This window comes from Leptodactylus fuscus, chromosome 1 (genome assembly GCF_031893055.1).
Source record: "Leptodactylus fuscus isolate aLepFus1 chromosome 1, aLepFus1.hap2, whole genome shotgun sequence".
Taxonomy (NCBI): Eukaryota; Metazoa; Chordata; class Amphibia; order Anura; family Leptodactylidae; genus Leptodactylus; species Leptodactylus fuscus.
Genome location: NC_134265.1, coordinates 143,494,484 through 143,515,557, shown reverse-complemented (window position 1 = coordinate 143,515,557; position 21,074 = coordinate 143,494,484).

The window sequence follows — 21,074 nt, the reverse complement described above, 5'->3', positions numbered from 1 at the left end:
CACGGAACTCGATGACATCACAATGTATCTCTATGACTTCATCACGGAACTCGATGACATCACAATGTAACTCGATGACATCACTGAACTCGATGACATCACAATGTATCTCTATGACATCATCACGGAACTCGATGACCTCACAATGTATCTCTATGACATCATCACGGAACTCGATGACATCACAATGTAAAACTATGACATCATCACGGAACTCGATGACCTCACAATGTAAAACTATGACATCATCACGGAACTCGATGACCTCACAATGTAAAACTATGACATCATCACGGAACTCGATGACATCACAATGTATCTCTATGACATCATCACGGAACTCGATGACATCACAATGTATCTCTATGACATCATCACGGAATTCGATGACATCACAATGCAACTCTATGACATCATCACGGAACTCGATGACATCACAATGTATCTCTATGACATCATCACGGAACTCGATGACATCACAATGTAACACTATGACATCATCACTGAACTCGATGACATCACAATGTATCTCTATGACATCATCACGGAACTCGATGACCTCACAATGTAAAACTATGACATCATCACGGAACTCGATGACATCACAATGTATCTCTATGACATCATCACGGAACTCGATCACCTCACAATGTATCTCTATGACATCATCACGGAATTCGATGACATCACAATGCATCTCTATGACATCATCACGGAACTCGATGACATCACAATGTATCTCTATGACATCATCACGGAACTCGATGACCTCACAATGAATCTCTATGACATCATCACGGAACTCGATGACATCACAAAGTATCTCTATGACATCATCACGGAACTCGATGACCTGACAATGTATCTCTATGACATCATCACGGAATTCGATGACATCACAATGCATCTCTATGACATCATCACGGAACTCGATGACATCACAATGTATCTCTATGACATCATCACGGAACTCGATGACATCACAATGTAACACTATGACATCATCACAGAACTCGATGACATCACAATGTATCTCTATGACATCATCACGGAACTCGATGACCTCTCAATGTAAAACTATGACATCATCACGGAATTCGATGATATCACAATGCATATCTATGACATCATCACGGAACTCGATGACCTCACAATGTAAAACTATGACATCATCACGGAACTCGATGACCTCACAATGTATCTCTATGACATCATCACGGAACTCGATGACATCACAATGTAACTCGATGACATCACAATGTAAGTCTATGACATCATCACGGAACTTGATGACCTCACAATGTAACACTATGACATCATCACGGAACTCGATGACCTCACAATGTATCTCTATGACATCATCACGGAACTCGATGACCTCACAATGTAAAACTATGACATCATCACGGAACTCGATGACATCACAATGTATCTCTATGACATCATCACGGAACTCGATGACCTCACAATGTAAAACTATGACATCATCACGGAACTCGATGACCTCACAATGTAACTCTATGACATCATCACAGAACTCGATGACATCACAATGTATCTCTATGATATCATCACGGAACTCGATGACCTCATAATGTATGTCTATGACATCATCATGGAATTCGATGACATCACAATGCATCTCTATGACATCATCACGGAACTCGATGACATCACAATGTATCTCTATGACATCATCACGGAACTCGATGACATCACAATGTAACACTATGACATCATCACGGAACTCGATGACCTCACAATGTATCTCTATGACATCATCACGGAACTCGATGACATCACAATGTATCTCTATGACATCATCACGGAACTCGATGACCTCACAATGTATCTCTATGACATCATCACGGAACTCGATGACATCACAATGTAAGTCTATGACATCATCACGGAACTCGATGACATCACAATGTATCTCTATGACATCATCATGGAACTCAATGACATCACAATGTATCTCTATGACATCATCACGGAACTCGATGACATCACAATGTATCTCTATGACATCATAATGTAACTCGATGATCTCACAATGCATCTCTATGACATCATGACGGAACTCGATGACATCACAATGTAACACTATGACATCATCACGGAACTCGATGACCTCATAATGTAACTCGATGACCTCACAATGCATCTCTATGACATCATCACGGAACTCGATGACATCACGATGTAACACTACGGGGGCGTGGCTAGCCGGCAAGGGAGCAGGACGCAGGCACCTCGAGCCCTGCACGGAGCGCTTCATATCCCCGCTCTCCTTGCCGCATTACAAGCCGGAGTGAGTCGGAGGGACCTCAGGGGTCTTCCTCCAATCCCAGTGTTCTATTTTATAGAGGCCCTCTTTGCTTTTTCTCGGCCGCCCAGGGCCGTTCTCCCGGAGCGGCCTTCCCACATGTACCGCGGCCGCCATCTTGAGTCTGCGGCCTAGTGAGTATCCCGCACGCCACGGCTCCGACATTGCGCTGACCGGCCGCAGACTGTTACCGGAGAGGTGCTACAGAGGAGGACGCAACAGCAGCTTTCCTCCCCTGCTGCTCCACCTGACCCCAGCTGTCTCCCAAGTTGTGGCCTACCTTCACCTGCATACCCGGCCGCCATCTTGAGTTCCAGGCTGACACTCCACAGCACACTCTCCTTCTCCACAAGCCTGAGGATCATCCTCACAGAGACTCTGCACTCCCCCCTGGTGAGTCACACAGCTAGAGACACAGACTGTACCTGGGTGCTTCACTAGACACCCAGGCCTGGCCTATCCTCACATCCTGCTAGGCCCTAACAGGATCCCCGGCCTAAATTTGTGGCCTGATCCACTTACCTCCTGCTGCCTTCCTGACCCACTTCCCAAGGTGAACTGCTACTTTTTATATCATTCTTGGGACTCTATTGTTTATTGGATCCCTTTACTATATTCCTGGAGCCACCTTATCCTCTTCAGTTTACTTGTTCGCCCCTGCTGTGCTCCAATAATGCTTGTTTTATTGTTTCTTCATCATCATATGTACGTACGTGACATGCTTCCTTAATACCTACCCTCCCGTCGGGGGTCATTGACTGACTTTAATACTTCGTTCCGATAGCTTCAGAACATGGTGAAAGTGGGTGGTAGTCGCCCTCGCAATTCTCAAATACAACCGAAATCTACCTCCTCCCAGGGTGAATTGGATAAATTTCTCTTGAAAAAGCAGAGTCATTCTCAGGCCAAGACTATGGCTCTGCCTAAATTGGGTCACGATGTGGGTCTGAGCAAGACGGCGGAGGGAGACAGTGAAGATGAGATGCAAACTTTGTCTGATGACTTACCCCTCACGCGTGGCTATTTCCAACAAGCCTTATCCATTGCATTATCCCCGATTATGCAAGAACTGGCGGTTATGAGACAAGAAATACGCCAAATAGGGCAGAGAGTAGAGCTTTTAGAAACGACCCAATCTGCATTGATTGAACACGGCTCTGCAACCGCTCAAAGTTTTGCTAGATGCCAAGACCACATTAATTCTCTATACAAAGCACTAGAGGATCAAGAAAATGGGGGAAGGCGCAACAATCTCCGGATTAGAGGTATCCCTGAAACAGTACCTAATGAATCAATTCCCTCAGCCGTGCGCCAAATCTACTCTTCTCTTCTGGGTGAAGAGAAAGCTGCAGCTGCAATAATCGAACGAGCTCACCGGGCACTCAGACCGAAGGCACAGCCCTCTGAGCCACCGAGAGACGTTATTAGTAAATTTCTGAATTTCCAAGATACCGAAGCTCTACTTCTCAAAGCCAGGGACTCCGACCCTATTACGTTTGAGAATTCGCAAATTTCTTTGTTCCAGGATCTGTCACCAATGACACTTCAGAAACGGAGGAAACTAAAACCCCTAACTGATTGGTTACGCCAACGCAAAGTGCCCTACAGATGGACATTTCCTTTTGGCATATCTTACTTTTACTCAGGCCGGAGGGTCAATATCTCCTCTCTATCTGATCTGTCTTCAGCATGTGACCAACTCAACTTGCCACAATTCGACATCGAAAGCTGGGACATTGTCACTAATATAGACGACTTGCCTCCCCTTCCTGCTATACAGCCCTGGGAACAAGTAACACCTAAGCAACAAAGGTTGAAGAAGAAATCGCTCAAGGCGACACCCAGGAGGTCTCTCTCGTTCCCCTCCTAATTGATTGACTTAAACCTTTCAGTTCCACTTGCATGCTTGAGTGTTTGCTCTCTCTGGTTTCTCTTCTCCCCCTTTCTCCCACTCATAGGTTTCCTCTCCACGCTCTGCCTATTGGCTTGGAATGTCAACATCCGCGCTTCCAGGATTCCTACTTCTGTACTACGATGAGTGACTGGGGTACTTCTCCACAACCTCTCTGGATAAGTTGCTTTCCCCCTACGCCAAACAGCAGCACAAGATGGGGTATTCCTGCCCCTGTGTGCTGTTAGGACAGGTGGAACTTTTAATTAGCTAACAGTTTTTCCCCCTATAAGAGGCCAGAGCGACCTCCTCCCCCCTGTGTTTTTTTCTGTCCTGTGCGACTGGACAGGTGGAGGAGGCTGTGGCCTCCTCTATGGTTTACAATAAGGTGTCTTAGATCCTTTCTTCTCTTTCCCTTCTTTCTGAGTGAAAGATCTAGGTTTATACTGCAGTCTTTTGTCTTACCTGCCTTGTGCAGGTTACTGACTTTTTCAGCTGCAGTTCATTTACTGCCCCGCAGTAAGGTAAGCCGTGTCCTCTTTCAGCTTTCCCTCTGTGTTCACTGCAGAGACTAAAAGCACTAATTTCTATTTGCTATGGGCACTCTGTCAACTTCACAATATCGAAGTCGATTCACCGCCATTATGGTAAGATCCAACCAAATTTTTGTATTTCTTGCGGTTTTTCAATGTGCATTTAATCCCTAAGCGGGGACTATATGCTGTGAACCTAAAAGAAGGGTTCATATACCTATGTACTATCATTACTTATTAGGTGCATATTTGCTTATTGCTCACATGATGGTGGATGCTCTAAGGCAATTTGTTGTAAGGTTATGCATGTCTGCACTGCTGTCAGTACGGGGTCCTCCAGTGGAGCCCTTCATTTATTGTTGTCATCTCCTGAGTGAAGGAGTACATGAGATTTCTGGTAAGGTTCCTTCTCCCAGTTTTCATAAGAGGTCTTACTTAGAAATAGAAGCCCTAGTTGTTCAAGCTGTAGGGTTACAGACTTGTATGCCTGAATCCACAGTATCCTGGGTTCAATCCCAGTTGCACTTTGCATTTGTGATATAAAAAAAAAAAAAAAAGTTAATAAGGTACTTGTGGTTCTCATGGTCCATTCACATGGAGAAAGTCTCTAAACTTCATGCTGGACTCTGTCTGCTTGAAAATCTCCCTCCTCTAGGTGGGAAAAGATCATATCAGCAGTGCATTATTTATAGGTGATACAGCGGGTTTCCATCCTAACTGCTAAAGGTTACTGGATCTTATGTCAGGGTCTGCAGTTGCAGTCCCTTGGGCCATATAGCGCATGCGGCCTGCAGAAGGTAAGTCTGAGGCCTGGAATCACAACCCGTGGGGCCTGGAGGGGCTTCATTTTAAGGGCTGGATGTCCATGTCCAGATAGTCTGGACCCTGTTGACCACAGAGACAGCCCTCTCCGGTAGAGAGCGCATCTACAGGAGATTCCCATACGGGCAATGAGGAATTGGATGGAGGAGGCTGTGTCATCCAGCTGACAAAAAACTCAGCAGTCTGGGTCAAGCCAATTTAGTTATTCCTCAAAATTTGTCTTTCATCCAGGTGGTGTTCTATCTTAAGGACGGGATGTCCATGGTCCAGCTAGCGCTGGACCCTGTTGACTATAAACGCCCCTCTCTCACTAGTGGGGCGAATCTAGAGAAAAGTTCCATAGGAATAAAGTTGAATTGGATGAAGAGTTCATGGTCCAGTTTACCTGGACCCTGTTGCCCACTGATGCATCCCTCTCTGGTGGAGAGTGTCCACGGTCCAGCTAAGGCTGGAACCTGTTGACTACCTATGTCTCCCTCTCTGGTGGAGAGCACATCCAGATAAGCGTTCCATAGGAGGAACATGAAATTGAATGTAGAGTCCACGGTCCAATTTATCTGGACCCTGTTGACCACTGATGCATCCCTCTCTGGTGGAGAGTGTCCACGGTCCAGCTAAGGCCGGACCCTGTTGACTACCTATGTCTCCCTCTCTGGTGGAGAGAACATCCAGATAAGCGTTCCATAGGAGGAACATGAAATTGAATGTAGAGTCCACGGTCCAATTTATCTGGACCCTGTTGACCACTGATGCATCCCTCTCTGGTGGAGAGTGTCCACGGTCCAGCTAAGGCCGGACCCTGTTGACTACCTATGTCTCCCTCTCTGGTGGAGAGAACATCCAGATAAGCGTTCCATAGGAGGAACATGAAATTGAATGTAGAGTCCACGGTCCAATTTATCTGGACCCTGTTGACCACTGATGCATCCCTCTCTGGTGGAGAGTGTCCACGGTCCAGCTAAGGCCGGACCCTGTTGACTACCTATGTCTCCCTCTCTGGTGGAGAGAACATCCAGATAAGCGTTCCATAGAAGGAACATGAAATTGAATGTAGAGTCCACGGTCCAATTTATCTGGACCCTGTTGACCACTGATGCATCCCTCTCTGGTGGAGAGTGTCCACGGTCCAGCTAAGGCCGGACCCTGTTGACTACCTATGTCTCCCTCTCTGGTGGAGAGCACATCTAGAGAAGCATTCCATAGGAGGAACATGAAATTGAATGTAGAGTCCACGGTCCAGTTTACCTGGACCCTGTTGACCACTGATGCATCCCTCTCTGGTGGAGAGTGGCCATGGTCCATCTAACGCCAGACCCTGTTGACTACCTATGCCTCCCTCTCTGAGGAGAGCACATCTAGATCGGCTGGGTAGGCTATTTGGTCTCATCATATGTCCGCCTGATCACGGCTTATCCAAGATCCATCGGTCCTTCAACTTGTTCAAGCCAGACAAATACGTAAGGACCCTCCCTCTCCAGGGCATCAAGCAACTTTATCTAGACAGCTCTCCCATTCGGCAAATCCTTGGCCCCCCACACCTTCACAAAGGTAGTGGCCCCGGTCGTAGCCGCCCTGCGCCTCCAAGGGATCTTATTGTCCCATAACTAGACGAATGGCTCCTAAAAGCCCGGTCAAAGGAGGTGCTTGCCACACAGTTGGAATCCACTGTGGCTTTCCTAAATGAGTTGGGCTGGCTAATAAACTGGCAGAAGTCGGTAGTGGTTCCATCTACCCCGATTCAATTTCTGGGTTTATCTTGGATTCTCTCAGCATGATGATCTCCCTGCCTCCTCCTTGGAAGGAGAAGATTGGTCAAGCGGCTCATCACCTATCCACAACCCGGAAGGTTACCATCAGGACCGCCATGAAGGTCCTAGGTCTCATGTCCGCAGCCATCAAGGCAGTTCTGTGGGCCCTATGGCACATGCGCCCCTTACAGTGCGAGATCCTGAGAGTCGGGAACCACAGTCCTTCGGGGCTACAGAAGCCTCTCCAGTTATCCATCAGAACCCGTCGATCACTGGCTTGGTGGTCCCAGCTCAGAGACGGGAAATCCACGGTCCAGACATCCTGGACCCTGTTGACCACAGGTGCCTCCCTCACAAGATGGGGAGTGCTTCTGGGGGAGACCCCGGTACGTGGGACCTGGAACCAGCTTAGAGAAGGCTCATTTGTCCAACTGGCGAGAGCTCACTGCGGTGCACCGTGTGCTTCTAATGTTTGCACCCCACCTGCAAGGGAAAGCTGTGAGAGTGAAACAGACAACTTAACAGCAGTCCGATATATCAGCAAACAAGGGGGGAACCAGATCCCCCTCGCTTCTGCAGGTGACAAATCTAATATTCTCCTGGTGGAGAGGAATCTTTCACAACTATCAGCGGTTCATATTCAAGGTGGGCTGAACATCCTTGCGGATCAGCTAAGCAGAGGCCTGGTGATGACAGGCGAATGGTCCCTAAATCCGGACATCTTTCATCATCTCACTGAGATGTGGGGTCTCCCCGAGGTGGACCTGATGGCCACCCAGTACAACGCCAAAGTGGTTTTGCTCCCTCTACCGGGAAGACAATGCTTTGGCGGTAGATGCCCTGTCAATACCTTGGAGATTCAAACTGGCATACGTTTTTCCTCCTATTCTGATGATTCCGAAGGTATTGGCGAAACTCAGGCAGGACCAGACTTCGGCAATAGTGATCATGCCGTTCTGGCCAAAAAAGGGCATGGTTTACCCACCTCATCCTAATGAGTCAAGGGACCTACTGGAGGCTTCCACAAGTCCAAAACCTGGTAATTCTGAACTGACAGCTCTGCCAGGACCTGGACAGGTTCAACCTCATGGCCTGGAGGTTGACCGCATCGTATACGGAGATAGACGATTATCCCAGGCCGTTCTAAGAACGTTGGCCCATTCAAGAGCGGATTCAACTAACAGGAGTTACCAAAGGATCTCGGATAGGCAGCTTAATAACTCTGCTATCGAATCGGTCTTGGAGTTCCTACAGAGTGACCTGGATAAGGGGCTAACTCCAGCTACCCTGAAGGTTCATGTTTCAGCACTTTCCGCTCTTCTAGGGACCTGGTTATAACAAGATCCTCTATTAAAGTAATTCCTTAAAGGGGCCTCTAGGCTCCGCCCTCAGATGCAGCCCCCTGTCCCGCAATGGGACTTGGCTGCGGTTCTTCAGGGGCTTTGTTCTCCCCCGTTTGAACTCTTAACAGAAGTGGACTGGAGATATCTCTCCTACAAGGTAACCTTCTTGTTGGCAATTACCTCTGCCAAAAGGATTGGAGAATTACAAGCTTTGGCTGCCTCGGAGCCATTCATTACCTTTTTCCCTGATAGGGTTCAACTTGGGTTCATCCAGGGATTTTGTCCTAGGGTCGCATATATCTGCGCATATATTTGGATTGTACAGCTTCCTTTCGAAGAACCTGCTCATCAATACCTACGGCCGTAACAAAGGTGTTAAAGCCACCCTGTCAAGATGGATCAGGGAGGCCATCGCTTGCTCTCTTCGCGCTCAAGACCTACCAGTACCGGAATTGGACCAACTTCCCGGTCAGAGAGACGCTCGCTCTCCTTAGAGCAGATATGTTCCGCTGCTTCCTGGAGTTTTCATCTGATGTTCGCCAGACACTGCAGATTGGACTGGCGCAGCTCAGAGGCCACAGCCTTCGGACATTCTGTCTTGGCATCTGCTTGCCAAGATCTCCCACCCTAGTTGGGATTTTACTTGCTAGATCCCCATCTTGTGCTGCTGTTTGGCGTAGGGGGAATGGAAGATTATAAAGATAATCTGTTTTCCCTTAGCCCAAACAGCAGCACAAGGCTCCCTCCCATTGTTTATGGTAATGTTTGTATTGTTATATTGCCTTTTATACTTTTTGACTAACACAGGGGGGAGGAGGTCGCTCTGGCCTCTTATAGGGGGAAAAACTGTTAGCTAATTAAAAGTTCCACCTGTCCTAACAGCACACAGGGGCAGGAATACCCCATCTTGTGCTGCTGTTTGGGCTAAGGGAAAACAGATTATCTTTATAATCTTCCATTTTTCTCTACTACTCCTATTAATGACTTTTTGGTTTCTTATGGCTCAGTGTTGGGTTCTCTCTGTTACTTTCACTATTCTGTTGCATTTATTTGCCTGATTATGTCATTTTTGTTAATGACTCCCGAGGGTGTCTCCTGCGAGATCCCTACGGTTAAACTATGGTTACGTATGTTGCCAGTACAATTACATGCCTTGTTTCCCCCACCCCGATCCCCTATCCTGACCTAGTTGTTGCCTTTTACCAAGACACCACAGACGGTATACTAGCTACTTCATTTTTGGTTTTGCCCTTAAGTTTAGCTACCACGCTTCAGTTTGATCTCAATTTATTTAACAGTGACGATGGCTGCTGAGTTGTGTATTTGTTCTTTTAACGTGAAGGGCTTTAATGTTCCGCAAAAACGGTCCCAGGTCCTTAATTTACTTAAAAAGCGCAAGGCGTCCTTGATTATGTTGCAAGAAACTCACTTTAAAACCGGGAAAGTCCCTAATCTGGGTACTCGAGATTATAATTTGTGGTATCACAGTACTTTCTCCACCTCCACCAGGGGAACTAGCATAGCCATCTCTAGAAACATTCCTTTTTCCCTGTCGGCTATACTGAGCGACCCTGAGGGGCGCTATCTTTTTATTAAGGGTCTCATTGGTGATAAGATGTATACCTTTGCAAACCTCTATTCCCCCAACAATTCTCAGGTCACTTGGCTAAAACAAACTTTGGATCTTCTAGTCAAATTTACTGAAGGTGTCTTGATAGTTGGCGGGGACCTGAACCTTGCCTTAAATCCTATCATTGATTCTACAGGTGCGAAGCATGCCCCTTACCGTAACCTCTCTAAAATAGCTAAATCCCTTTCTAGTCTCAACCTCATTGATATTTGTCGTCTGCAACACCTGACCACCAAAGACTACACCTACTTTTCCCATGCACATAACACATACCATAGACTAGACTATATTTTCCTTCAGCAACATTCTCTGGATATATTACTCTCCTCCTCCATTGATAACTTGTTGCTTTCAGACCATGCCCCGATTTTCGCCACTGTGAGCCTTAAAAATATCCCCAAAGGGGATTGGTGTTGGCGCCTTAACGAAACTGTACTTGGTCATCAGAACAACTCCCTTAGGATAGAAACTCTTCTCAAGGAGTATTTTTCCCTAAATAAGTCTGATGACATATCCGACCCAGTGCTGTGGGAAGCCCATAAGGCGGTCGTGAGGGGTGAGCTCATATCGCTGGGCACACATGCAAAGAAAACCCGGCAAAAGGCCTTGGACGAACTTTTGTCCCAAATTTCAAAGTTAGAGAGCGTGCACAAGGAATCACAAGCATTATTGGTTTTTCAAGAACTTACCCTAGCACGAGACAAAGTAAAAGATCTTCTTAATGTTAAATCTGCCAGATTATTACAAGCCTCAAGGTGTAAGTACTATATGCATGGGGACAGGGGGAATAAGATCATGTCTGCGCTTGTACACAAACGTCGAGACAAATCCTTTATTTCGGGCATAAGTCGCACTCCAGGCGTCTCAGTTAACTCCACAGACCAAATAGCAGAGGCCTTCCGGGATTTTTATCATAACTTGTATAACTTAAATAATTCTCCCCGTTCCTCCACCACTACACAACCAGGAGATAAGTCGAGTTTTATTGAAGCTTTTTTTGTCATCCATTTCCCTTCCGAAACTTGAAGAGGCCGATCGTGCCTCCCTACTGAGCCGTTTCACTACTGAAGAATTATCTACAGTTCTCAAGTCGATCCCGGTCGGTAAAAGTCCTGGCCCAGTGACAGTCTTTTATCTTGATCGGTTGCCATGGATACGACCACTAATGCAGAAACTTTCTATGGTCTGGGACCCAGCTATGATTTTCTTATTGTAGCCGGGTTATCAGGCAGGGACACAACATGTCTCAGAAGATATCCGGGCACAATAAAGTAATCATGGCTGATTTTCTGACCTTAGAAAGTTTCTGCATTGGTGATCGTATCCATTGGCAACCGATCAAGATAACAGTCTGTCACCACTAAGAAAGTTAGAGAAAATCTTTAAAACTCTGCAGAATTTTTAATTACTTATATTTCCAAAAATGTTTAACTTTTAATTACCTACTAATTTAAAAATAATTATGTAGATGGGAATACCCTTTTAAATCATTTATTTGGCAGAATCATTAACCCCTTCCCGCCGATGGCACTTTTTGACTTCCTGACCAAGCTCTATTTTTCAAAACGGACGTGTCACTTTATGTGGCAATAACTTTGGAACGCTTTAACTTACCGAAGTGATTTTGAGATTGTTTTTTCATAACACATTATACTTCATGTTAGTAGTAAATTTTGGTTGATATGTTTTGTGTTTAATTATGAAAAAATAGGAAATTTGGTGGAAATTTTGAAAAATATGCATTTCATAAAGTTTGAAATGATGTGCATTACATACAGTCAGACCGCCAAAATTATATCATAAATCTCATGTCCCAGATCTCTGCTTTATGTCGGCATCAAACTTTAGTCACCCTTTTATTTTTTTTTTAGACATTAGAAGGTTTACAAGTGAAACAACAATATTCAAAATTTTCAAGAAATTTCCAAAACTCATTTTTTAAGGGACTAATCCAGTTATGAAGGGGTTTTGAAAGACCCTTGTATTAACGCCCCCCATAAATCACCCCATTTTCAAAACTGCACCCCTTAAATAAGCCAAAACAACATATACCTAGTAATTTAACCCTATAAGTGCTTAACAGGAATTAATACAAAATGGAGGTGAAATTTTCAAATTTGATTTTATTTTACTAATATTTTCGTTCAGCCCTAGAATTTGCACATTCACAAGGGGTTAAAGGAGAAAACGCATCCCACAATTTGTTATGCAAGTTCTCCAGATTACCATAGTACCCCACTTGTGGGTGTAAACTAATATATGGATGCACAGCGAGACGCAGAAGGGAAGGCGCACCAAGGAGCTTTTAGAGGGCAGATCTGGCTGTGATTAGAGTTGAGCGAAATCAATGAGCGAAATCAATGCACACAGCCGGCACGCGGCGGGTTAAGCAGCCGGCTGCCATCAAACTGGAAGCACCAGGTGCTTCCATTCATTTCAATGCGTGCGTGCTGTTTGGATCACTGATCCGAACAGTACTCGCTCAACTCTAGCTGTGATCAGTTTCAGAAACCATGTCGCATTTACAAAGCCCTTGAGGTGTCAAAACAGTGGAAACCTCTAGAAAGTGACCCCTTTCTGAAAACCGCACCCCTCAAAGAATTTATCAAGTGATGTAGTGACTCAGAAAAGATTCAGCCAAGAAGCAGCAGAGAGAACACTCTGGGACAGCATGTAAAGGACACAATGTTTGGACTGATTTAAGGAAGCACCCTGTGGCCTAGGATGAGGTCTAAGCAAACCAAACCATCACTTTGGTATATCGTTTGCATTCTTTTATCCGTTTTCATTTTACGTATTGTATTATACTTTGATCTGTATTTGCTTATCTACTGATATCAATATATATATATCTGTACCAGTGTTGGCCAAAAGTATTGGCACCCCTGCAATTCTGTCAGATAATACTTATTCCTCATACGTCAAACAGCAGCGCAACAACTGGGGTATTCCTGCCCCTGCGAGCAATTAGGACAGGTGGAACTTTTACTTAATCAAAAGTGGAACCTCCCCTATAAGAGGTCAACTGACCCCCTCCCCCCCGCGTTTTTTTCTGTCCTGCTGGGCAGGACAGGTGGTAGGGAGAGGTTGGGGGGGGTAGAGTCCCTCTCTCCCACTCTCCCTTTACTTCATTTGGATTTTTGGCTGTGGGTTTGGGCGCCCCCCTCCCCAAGGTGTGTGTGGGGGGGAGCTTGACTGCAGCTTACCTGGGAGTGTTGGAGGCGCGGGCAGGGACCCGCGCACTTCGGCGTTTGGCGCCGGCTTTCCTGAGCTCCTGTACGGAGCATCCGAGTTCGGCGCAGGACTAGGTTCGCACGCGCGCCGAGCCCGGCTGTTTTATGCGCTCCCGCGCCGCGCGCAGTAGCTCGCGCCTGTCCGGCGGTTCTTCGGCTCTCCCCGGCTCTCAGTAGCTGAGCGGGGGGGGGGGGGGGGAGTAGTGGGGCACTGTTAAGGGGCATGTAGCTCCCCACCGGCGTGGGGGGAAGGTATGGAGCCCCCTGGGTCCCTCACCTATTGTTCCCTCCCCCTCTGGGAGGTATATCAGGATGGCAGCTTCTACCTGTCAGTCGCTGCTCAGGTGTTGCAGGGACTGGTTCAGGCTCTGAAGCTTGCTCAGCTTGGTGGTACACAGAGAGTCTTTACTCAGCGTATTGGACTTTCTGGACTGCATTGTAAGGTATTTTGTTAGGGAAGTGTCCTGTGGATCCCTGTCAGGTATGGGGGGAGGTATTTGATGTATCTGGTCTCTTTTTTAGATGGCTTCTTCATCCTCGTCGTCAAGTTCCAGCGAGGGAAGACGCAGGAAATCCGCATCGGTGCGGAGACACGCACCATGTAAGGATTGCAATATTCCGTTACCGGACGGATATGAGAATTCACGATGTCGCCAATGTAGGGCTCCACGGGCGGAGGAAACCCAGGTTCATGAGGTCATCTCCTGGGTAAAAGGCTTTGTGGAGGAGTCTATGCGTGAAATGAAAGATTCTATCGCCCATCTCACGAAGAGACCTCGTCTGGAGTCCACTTCCCGTCCGTTTCCTCTGAACGAAGAATTTCAGATTGTGGATGAAGTCTCTTCGGAAGAAGAGTCAGTGGATGCAGGTCCGTCTTTTCCCTTGGAGAAAATGCCAAGGCTGATGAAGCTGGTGCGTCCAGAGCGTGACGGGGACCCGGACCAGAAGGGACAAAGGTCCTTTAAGGTGGAGCCGGCAGTGGCGAGGAGCATGGAGGCGGAATGGAAGCGCCCGGAGAGGTCGTTTCAGCTCTCCAAGAAGTTTCGGACCCACTTCCCGGTGGAGGAGGATCAGTTTGATCGCTGGGGCCCGCCCCCAAGGGTCGACATGGCCGTTTCGAAGCTGTCGAAACGAACGGTGGTGCCGTCGGCAGATGGCTCTAATTTACAGGATGCAATGGATCGACGTACGGAGGTAAGTGTCCACCTTAAGGTGGGGAGACAAGGTCTCAGGAGAACATACTTAACCCCTTCTTTTTATATCAGGGTTCCCTACGTCGAATTTATACTTCAGCCGCAGCGCAGGCCTCCGTGGGAATTTCAACGACTGAGGTCGTCCAGTTTTTGAAAGCCAATGTCTCAACCCTTCGGAGGAATATTGATGCGGGGGTTCCATGCAATGAATTACTGGCGTTTCTGTCATCCACCTCTTTGGCAGTGGACTACTTGGCGGAAGCAGCATCATATCAAGTAAAGATTGCGGCGAAGGCTATGGCATTAGCCACAGCGGCTAGACAGCCCCTTTGGTTGAAGCCCTGGAGGGCTGACAATACATCAAAGTACAACCTATGCGCTCTCCCCTTTGAGCCTGGTAGGCTCTTTGGTAAGGAGCTTGATGCCATTATGGAGGGGTTAGCCGACAGTAAGGGGAAGAATCTTCCCCAGGGGGCTCTGGGAAGGGCAGGCCCTTCATTTCGGGGTCGAGGATTTAGACCCTTCCCCTCCAGGGGAACATATCAAAGGCGCCCCGGGGCTCCGGGCAGAGGCTTTGGTCGGCATCTCACCCGTGAGGCGGAGAAGAAGCCGACTTTCTGACATTCAATTCTCCCCTCCTCTACCGCCCGTTCCCATTCCCCCAATTCCGGTAGGAGGGCGTTTGTCTCTTTTTCTCCCAGCTTGGGTTCGCTGTATTCAGGATCCGTGGGTTCTGCAGCTGGTAGCTGCAGGATACAGAGTAAAGTTTATTTCAAAACCCCCCGACAAGTTTGTCAGAACCCGTGTTTTATTGGATCTCAAGCAAATTCTTCTAGAGAGGGCCGTCCAGGAGTACCTGGACAAGGGCGCCCTAGAGCCAGTGCCTCGGGAAGAGCAGTCAACTGGCGTATATTCTCCGTTTTTTTTGGTACCAAAAAACTCAGGGGGCTGGAGAATGGTGGTGGATCTAAGAGGTCTCAATCGTTATATCGTCAAGACTCGTTTCCGGATGGAAACTATCAGGTCAGTATTGCCGTTCCTGCAGCACGGAGACATGTTCGTCACGTTAGATCTGAGAGACGCATATTTACACGTCCCAATATTTCCACCGCACAGGAGGTTTTTGAGGATTGCGGTTGTGTTGAATGGTACGCTGCGCCATTTGCAGTTCGCAGCCCTACCGTTTGGGATTTCTTCGGCCCCCCACACCTTCACAAAGGTAGTGGCTCCGGTCGTTGCGGCTTTTCGACTCCAGGGTATCTTTATAGTACCCTACCTGGACGACTGGCTGTTGAAGGCCCAGTCAGCAGAGGTCCTCACTGCCCATCTAAACACCACCATCGCCTTCCTAGGCGAATTGGGTTGGCTCATAAATTGGCAGAAATCCGTGGTTATTCCGTCCACTCGGATCCAATTCCTAGGATTCATCCTGGATTCCCTCAAAATGCTAGTTTCCCTACCTCCCGTTCGGGAGGAGAAGATTCGTCGAGCAGTACATCACTTGGCGGTGACACGGAGAGTTCAGGTGAGAACATCCATGAAGGTCCTGGGATTGATGGCGGCAGCTGCAGATGCAGTGCCATGGGCACTATGGCACATGCGTCCATTACAGTGCGAGACTCTCAAGTTATGGAGCCGCAGCCAGGCGGGGCTGCAAAGGCTTATCCAGTTGTTTGTCGAAACCCGTCGGTCACTACGGTGGTGGTCCCAACTGAAGAACGGGAAGTCCACGGTCCAGCCTGTCTGGACCCTGTTGACGACAGATGCCTCCCTCCACGGGTGGGGGGCGCATCTGGGGGAGACCCTAACAAGCGGAACATGGGGGCCGGAGGAGAGGTCCCAATCATCGAATTGGCGCGAATTGTGCGCAATCCTCAAGGCGCTACATTATTTCACCCAAACGCTCCGCGGCAAGGCAGTCAGGGTTAGGACAGACAATGTCACAGCGGTCCTGTATCTGAACAAACAAGGAGGGACGAGGTCCCCATCTCTTCTCAGGTTAGTAGACCGGATCTTCACCTGGGCAGAAGACAACGTGAGTCATCTCACAGCGGTGCACATAAGAGGACATCTAAATACGCTGGCGGATCAGCTAAGCAGAGGCCTGACTGTGGCGGGCGAATGGTCGCTGAACCAGGAAGTTTTCCATCAACTTACCCGGATGTGGGGTCTCCCCGAGGTGGACCTGATGGCCACCCAGTACAATGCCAAGGTGGAGAGGTTTTGTTCCCTCTACCAGGAGGACAACCCCTTGGCAGTGGATGCCCTATCAATACCTTGGAGGTTCAGGCTAGCTTACATCTTCCCTCCACTTCCCATGATTTCGAAGGTATTGGCCAAAATCAGACAAGACCAGGTATCGGTCATCGCGATCGTACCATTCTGGCCGAAGAGGGCATGGTTTACCCACCTCATGCAGATGAGTCGAGGGAACTATTGGAGACTTCCGCTTCTTCACAACCTGGTAACCCAGAACAATCGGCTATGCCAGGACCTGGAGACGTTCAACCTAACAGCCTGGAGGTTGACCGCGCCTTATATGGACACGGAGGACTATCCCAAGCCATCCGAGCGACCTTAGCTTGTTCTAGGGCACTTTCAACTAACAGAGCTTATGTAAGGATTGGTAGAATCTACCAACAATGGTGCGAGGAGAACCGGCGATCCGGTTCGGAGATTGAGTCGGTGTTGGAGTTTATGCAGAATGGCCTGGACAAAGGGCTTGCTCTGGCGACACTAAGAGTACACATGGCAGCATTGTCTGCGGTCCTTGGGATCAGGTTATCCCAGAACCCCCAAGTGAGTCAATTCTTGAAAGGAGCCTCTAGCCTCCGCCCGTCTGTTTACAGCCCAGTCCCTCAATGGGATCTGGGTACGGTACTACAGGGACTCTGTGAGCCCCCCTTTGAGCCGCTGCAAGAGACAGATTTGAAGTGGATGTCTTATAAGGTGGCATTTTTGTTGGCGGTTACCTCAGCAAAACGAGCTGGGGAGGTGCAGGCTTTGGCTGCTACAGAGCCTTACTTATTATTTTTCCCAGACAGGGTCCAGTTGAGGTACCTGCCGGGGTTCTTACCCAAGGTGCCCTCTGGGCAGAATATAAACCACGTTATCTCACTGCCCACCTTCTTTCCTTCCCCAATGAGCCGGGAGGAGGAAAGGTGGCATACCCTGGACCTAAGGAGATGTCTAAGTATCTACCTGGAACGGACTAGCGCGTTCAGGAGAGCCGAGAATCTGTTTGTGAATGCGTCAGGTAGGAATAGAGGGGAAAGAGTATCCAAGGGTACCCTTTCACGTTGGATCAAGGGGGCCATTTTTCAGGCCTTCCAGAATCAGGGACTGCCACCTCCGGACTTTGTCCGGGCGCATTCCACCCGTGCGGTGGCCACCTCCTGTGCGGAGAGACAGTCCGTTTCTTTGGATCAAATCTGCTCAGCGGCAACATGGAGTTCGCACTTGATATTCGTAAGACACTACAGATTGGAGCGGTTCGCAGCGGAGGCGGTGGCTTTTGGCCACTCAGTCCTTTCATCAGTTTGCCAGGAAGTCCCACCCTAGGGGGAAATACTTGCTACCTCCCCAGTTGTTGCGCTGCTGTTTGACGTATGGGGAATGGAAGATTATGTAGATAATCTGTTTTCCCATAGTCCAAACAGCAGCGCAAGCTTCCCTCCCTTCCTGTTCTGAAGATGGTTTTCGGAATATTATACTTTATAGTTACGCGGGGGGGGGGGGGGGGGGGAGGGGGTCAGTTGACCTCTTATAGGGGAGGTTCCACTTTTGATTAAGTAAAAGTTCCACCTGTCCTAATTGCTCACAGGGGCAGGAATACCCCAGTTGTTGCACTGCTGTTTGGACTATGGGAAAAAAGATTATCTACATAATCTTCCATTTTCTTCCAGATAATGATTGCAAGCACAAACTCTTTGGTATTAGTATCTTCATTTATTTTGCTTGCAATGAAAAAAACCCAAAACATTTGACTGTAGGGACCGTGTTCTTTTCTTTGAAGGTCTCTTTTTTTTTTTTTTCCTTTAAAGGGGTTGTCCCATCACAAGGATCCTATCTACACTGCTTGTTAATGTGGATGTAAGACTTTTCCTAAATACATTGCTTCAGCAAAACTGCTTTGTTTGTCCACTATCTTACTTTATTCATTTTTTTTTTTGACACATCCCTTGACTTATCTAGTCATAAGTCAAGTGATGTATCTGCTGCTCTGTAGGGGGAAGGAAGAGGGGCTAAGTGCACGGGAGCGAGCCTGAAGGGGGGAAGGGACCGCCAATACAGACTGTGCCGGCATCTACACTCCCCGGCATCCGCCTCTCTATTACAGCGGATGCCGGGGAGTGTAGACAGCTCACTATGCTCCTGCCCTGCATGAAGCCAGCAGTGGCAGGAGCGATGCTGCTATTCCAGGGGGGGGGGGGACTGGCTTCATGCAGGGCAGGAGCGTAGCGGTGTTGCAGGCATCTGTGCAGGAGCGTAGCGGTGTTGCAGACATCTGTGCTGGCGTCTAACCCTCCCCGGCATCCGCCTCTCTATTACAGCGGATGCCGGGTCTGTATTGGCAGCCCCTTCCCCCCCAAAGGGTAGACTACCCCCCCCCCCCCTCCAGGCTCGCTCCCGTGCACTTAGCCCCTCCTCCCTCAGAGCAGCAGATACATCACTTGACTTATGACCAGATAAGTCAAGGGATGTGTCAAAAAATAATGAATAAAGTAATATAGTGGACAAACAAAGCAGTTTTGCTGAAGCAATGTATTTAGGAAAAGTCTTACATTCACATTAACAAGCAGTATAGATAGGATCCTTGTCATGGGACAACCCCTTTAATCTATTTCAACTGGATGCAAGTGTGATTTAGTTATTGCCACCACCTGTTAGGTGCCTCAGGTAAGTTACAGGTGCTGTTAATTACGCAAAATAGAGAAGCATCACATGATTTTTTTAAATAATGCCAATACTTTTGTCCACCCTCTTTTTTATGTTTGGTGTGGAATTATATCCAATTTGGCTTTTTGACAATTCTTTTTGTGGTTTTCCATTGAAGACAAATTAAATGAAGATAATACCAAAGAATTTGTGATTGCAATAATTTTCTAGAAGAAAACGAGTATTATCTGACAGAATTGCAGGGGTGCCAATACTTTTGGCCAACACTGTATCTTTGTGACTACTGTACCGACCCACTTGGGTTAATAAATATATTAAATTTATAAAGCTCGCTTTGTCTTATTCTATGAGTCCAAGTACACTCACGGGACGTGAGTGGAAGGAAAGAAAGGTGATCACAGGTGTGCCAAAGTGGCTTTGGTGAGGCGATAGCCTTTACACTACGCCATCCTCATCTCCTCAAAAAAAAAAAAAAAAAAAGTTATTGGCGGAGAGCCAATAGGCCCATTAGATGGTTGGACAATTTTTTTTTTTTTTTTAAATCAGTCCACCAGTTCAAAAGACGTGGCCCCCTGGAAGGTTATATGTAAACTAGCTCTGATTTTCCAAGAGGATGGTGACCTTTTATTTTCTCAGAGAAATACAGTTTACTGTCCATTTGAAGAATCAAATTACACATATAACCTTCAAGGGGCCGTATCTTTTGAATAGGTGAACTAATTTAGAAGAATAGAAATAAAGAAACACCAAATTGTTCAGGAGCACCATAGCAATCAAAATGAATTTAGCATTTTGTTCTTGGTAATAGGCCTTCCTTAGGCTGAGGCCCCATGTTGCAAAAAATGCAGCTTTTTTTGTTGCATACAGTCCTATGAAAAAGTTTGGGCACCCCTATTAATCTTAATCATTTTTAGTTCTAAATATTTTGGTGTTTGCAACAGCCATTTCAGTTTGATATATCTAATAACAGATGGACACAGTAATATTTCAGGATTTAAATGAGGTTTATTGTACTAACAGAAAATGTGCAATATGCATTAAACCAAAATTTGACCGGTGCAAAAGTATGGGCACCTCAACAGAAAAGTGACATTAATATTTAGTAGATCCTCCTTTTGCAAAGATAACAGCCTCTAGTCGCTTCCTGTAGCTTTTAATCAGTTCCTGGATGAAGGCATTTTTGGACCATTCCTCTTTACAAAACAATTCAAGTTCAGTTAAGTTTGATGGTCGCCGAGCATGGATAGCCCGCTCTCAAATGATCTGAAAACAAAGATTGTTCAACATAGTTGTTCAGGGGAAGGATACAAAAAGTTGTCTCAGAGATTTAACCTGTCAGTTTCCACTGTGAGGAACATCGTAAGGAAATGGAAGACCACAGGGACAGTTCTTGTTAAGCCCAGAAGTGGCAGGCCAAGAAAAATATCAGAAAGGCAGAGAAGAAGAATGGTGA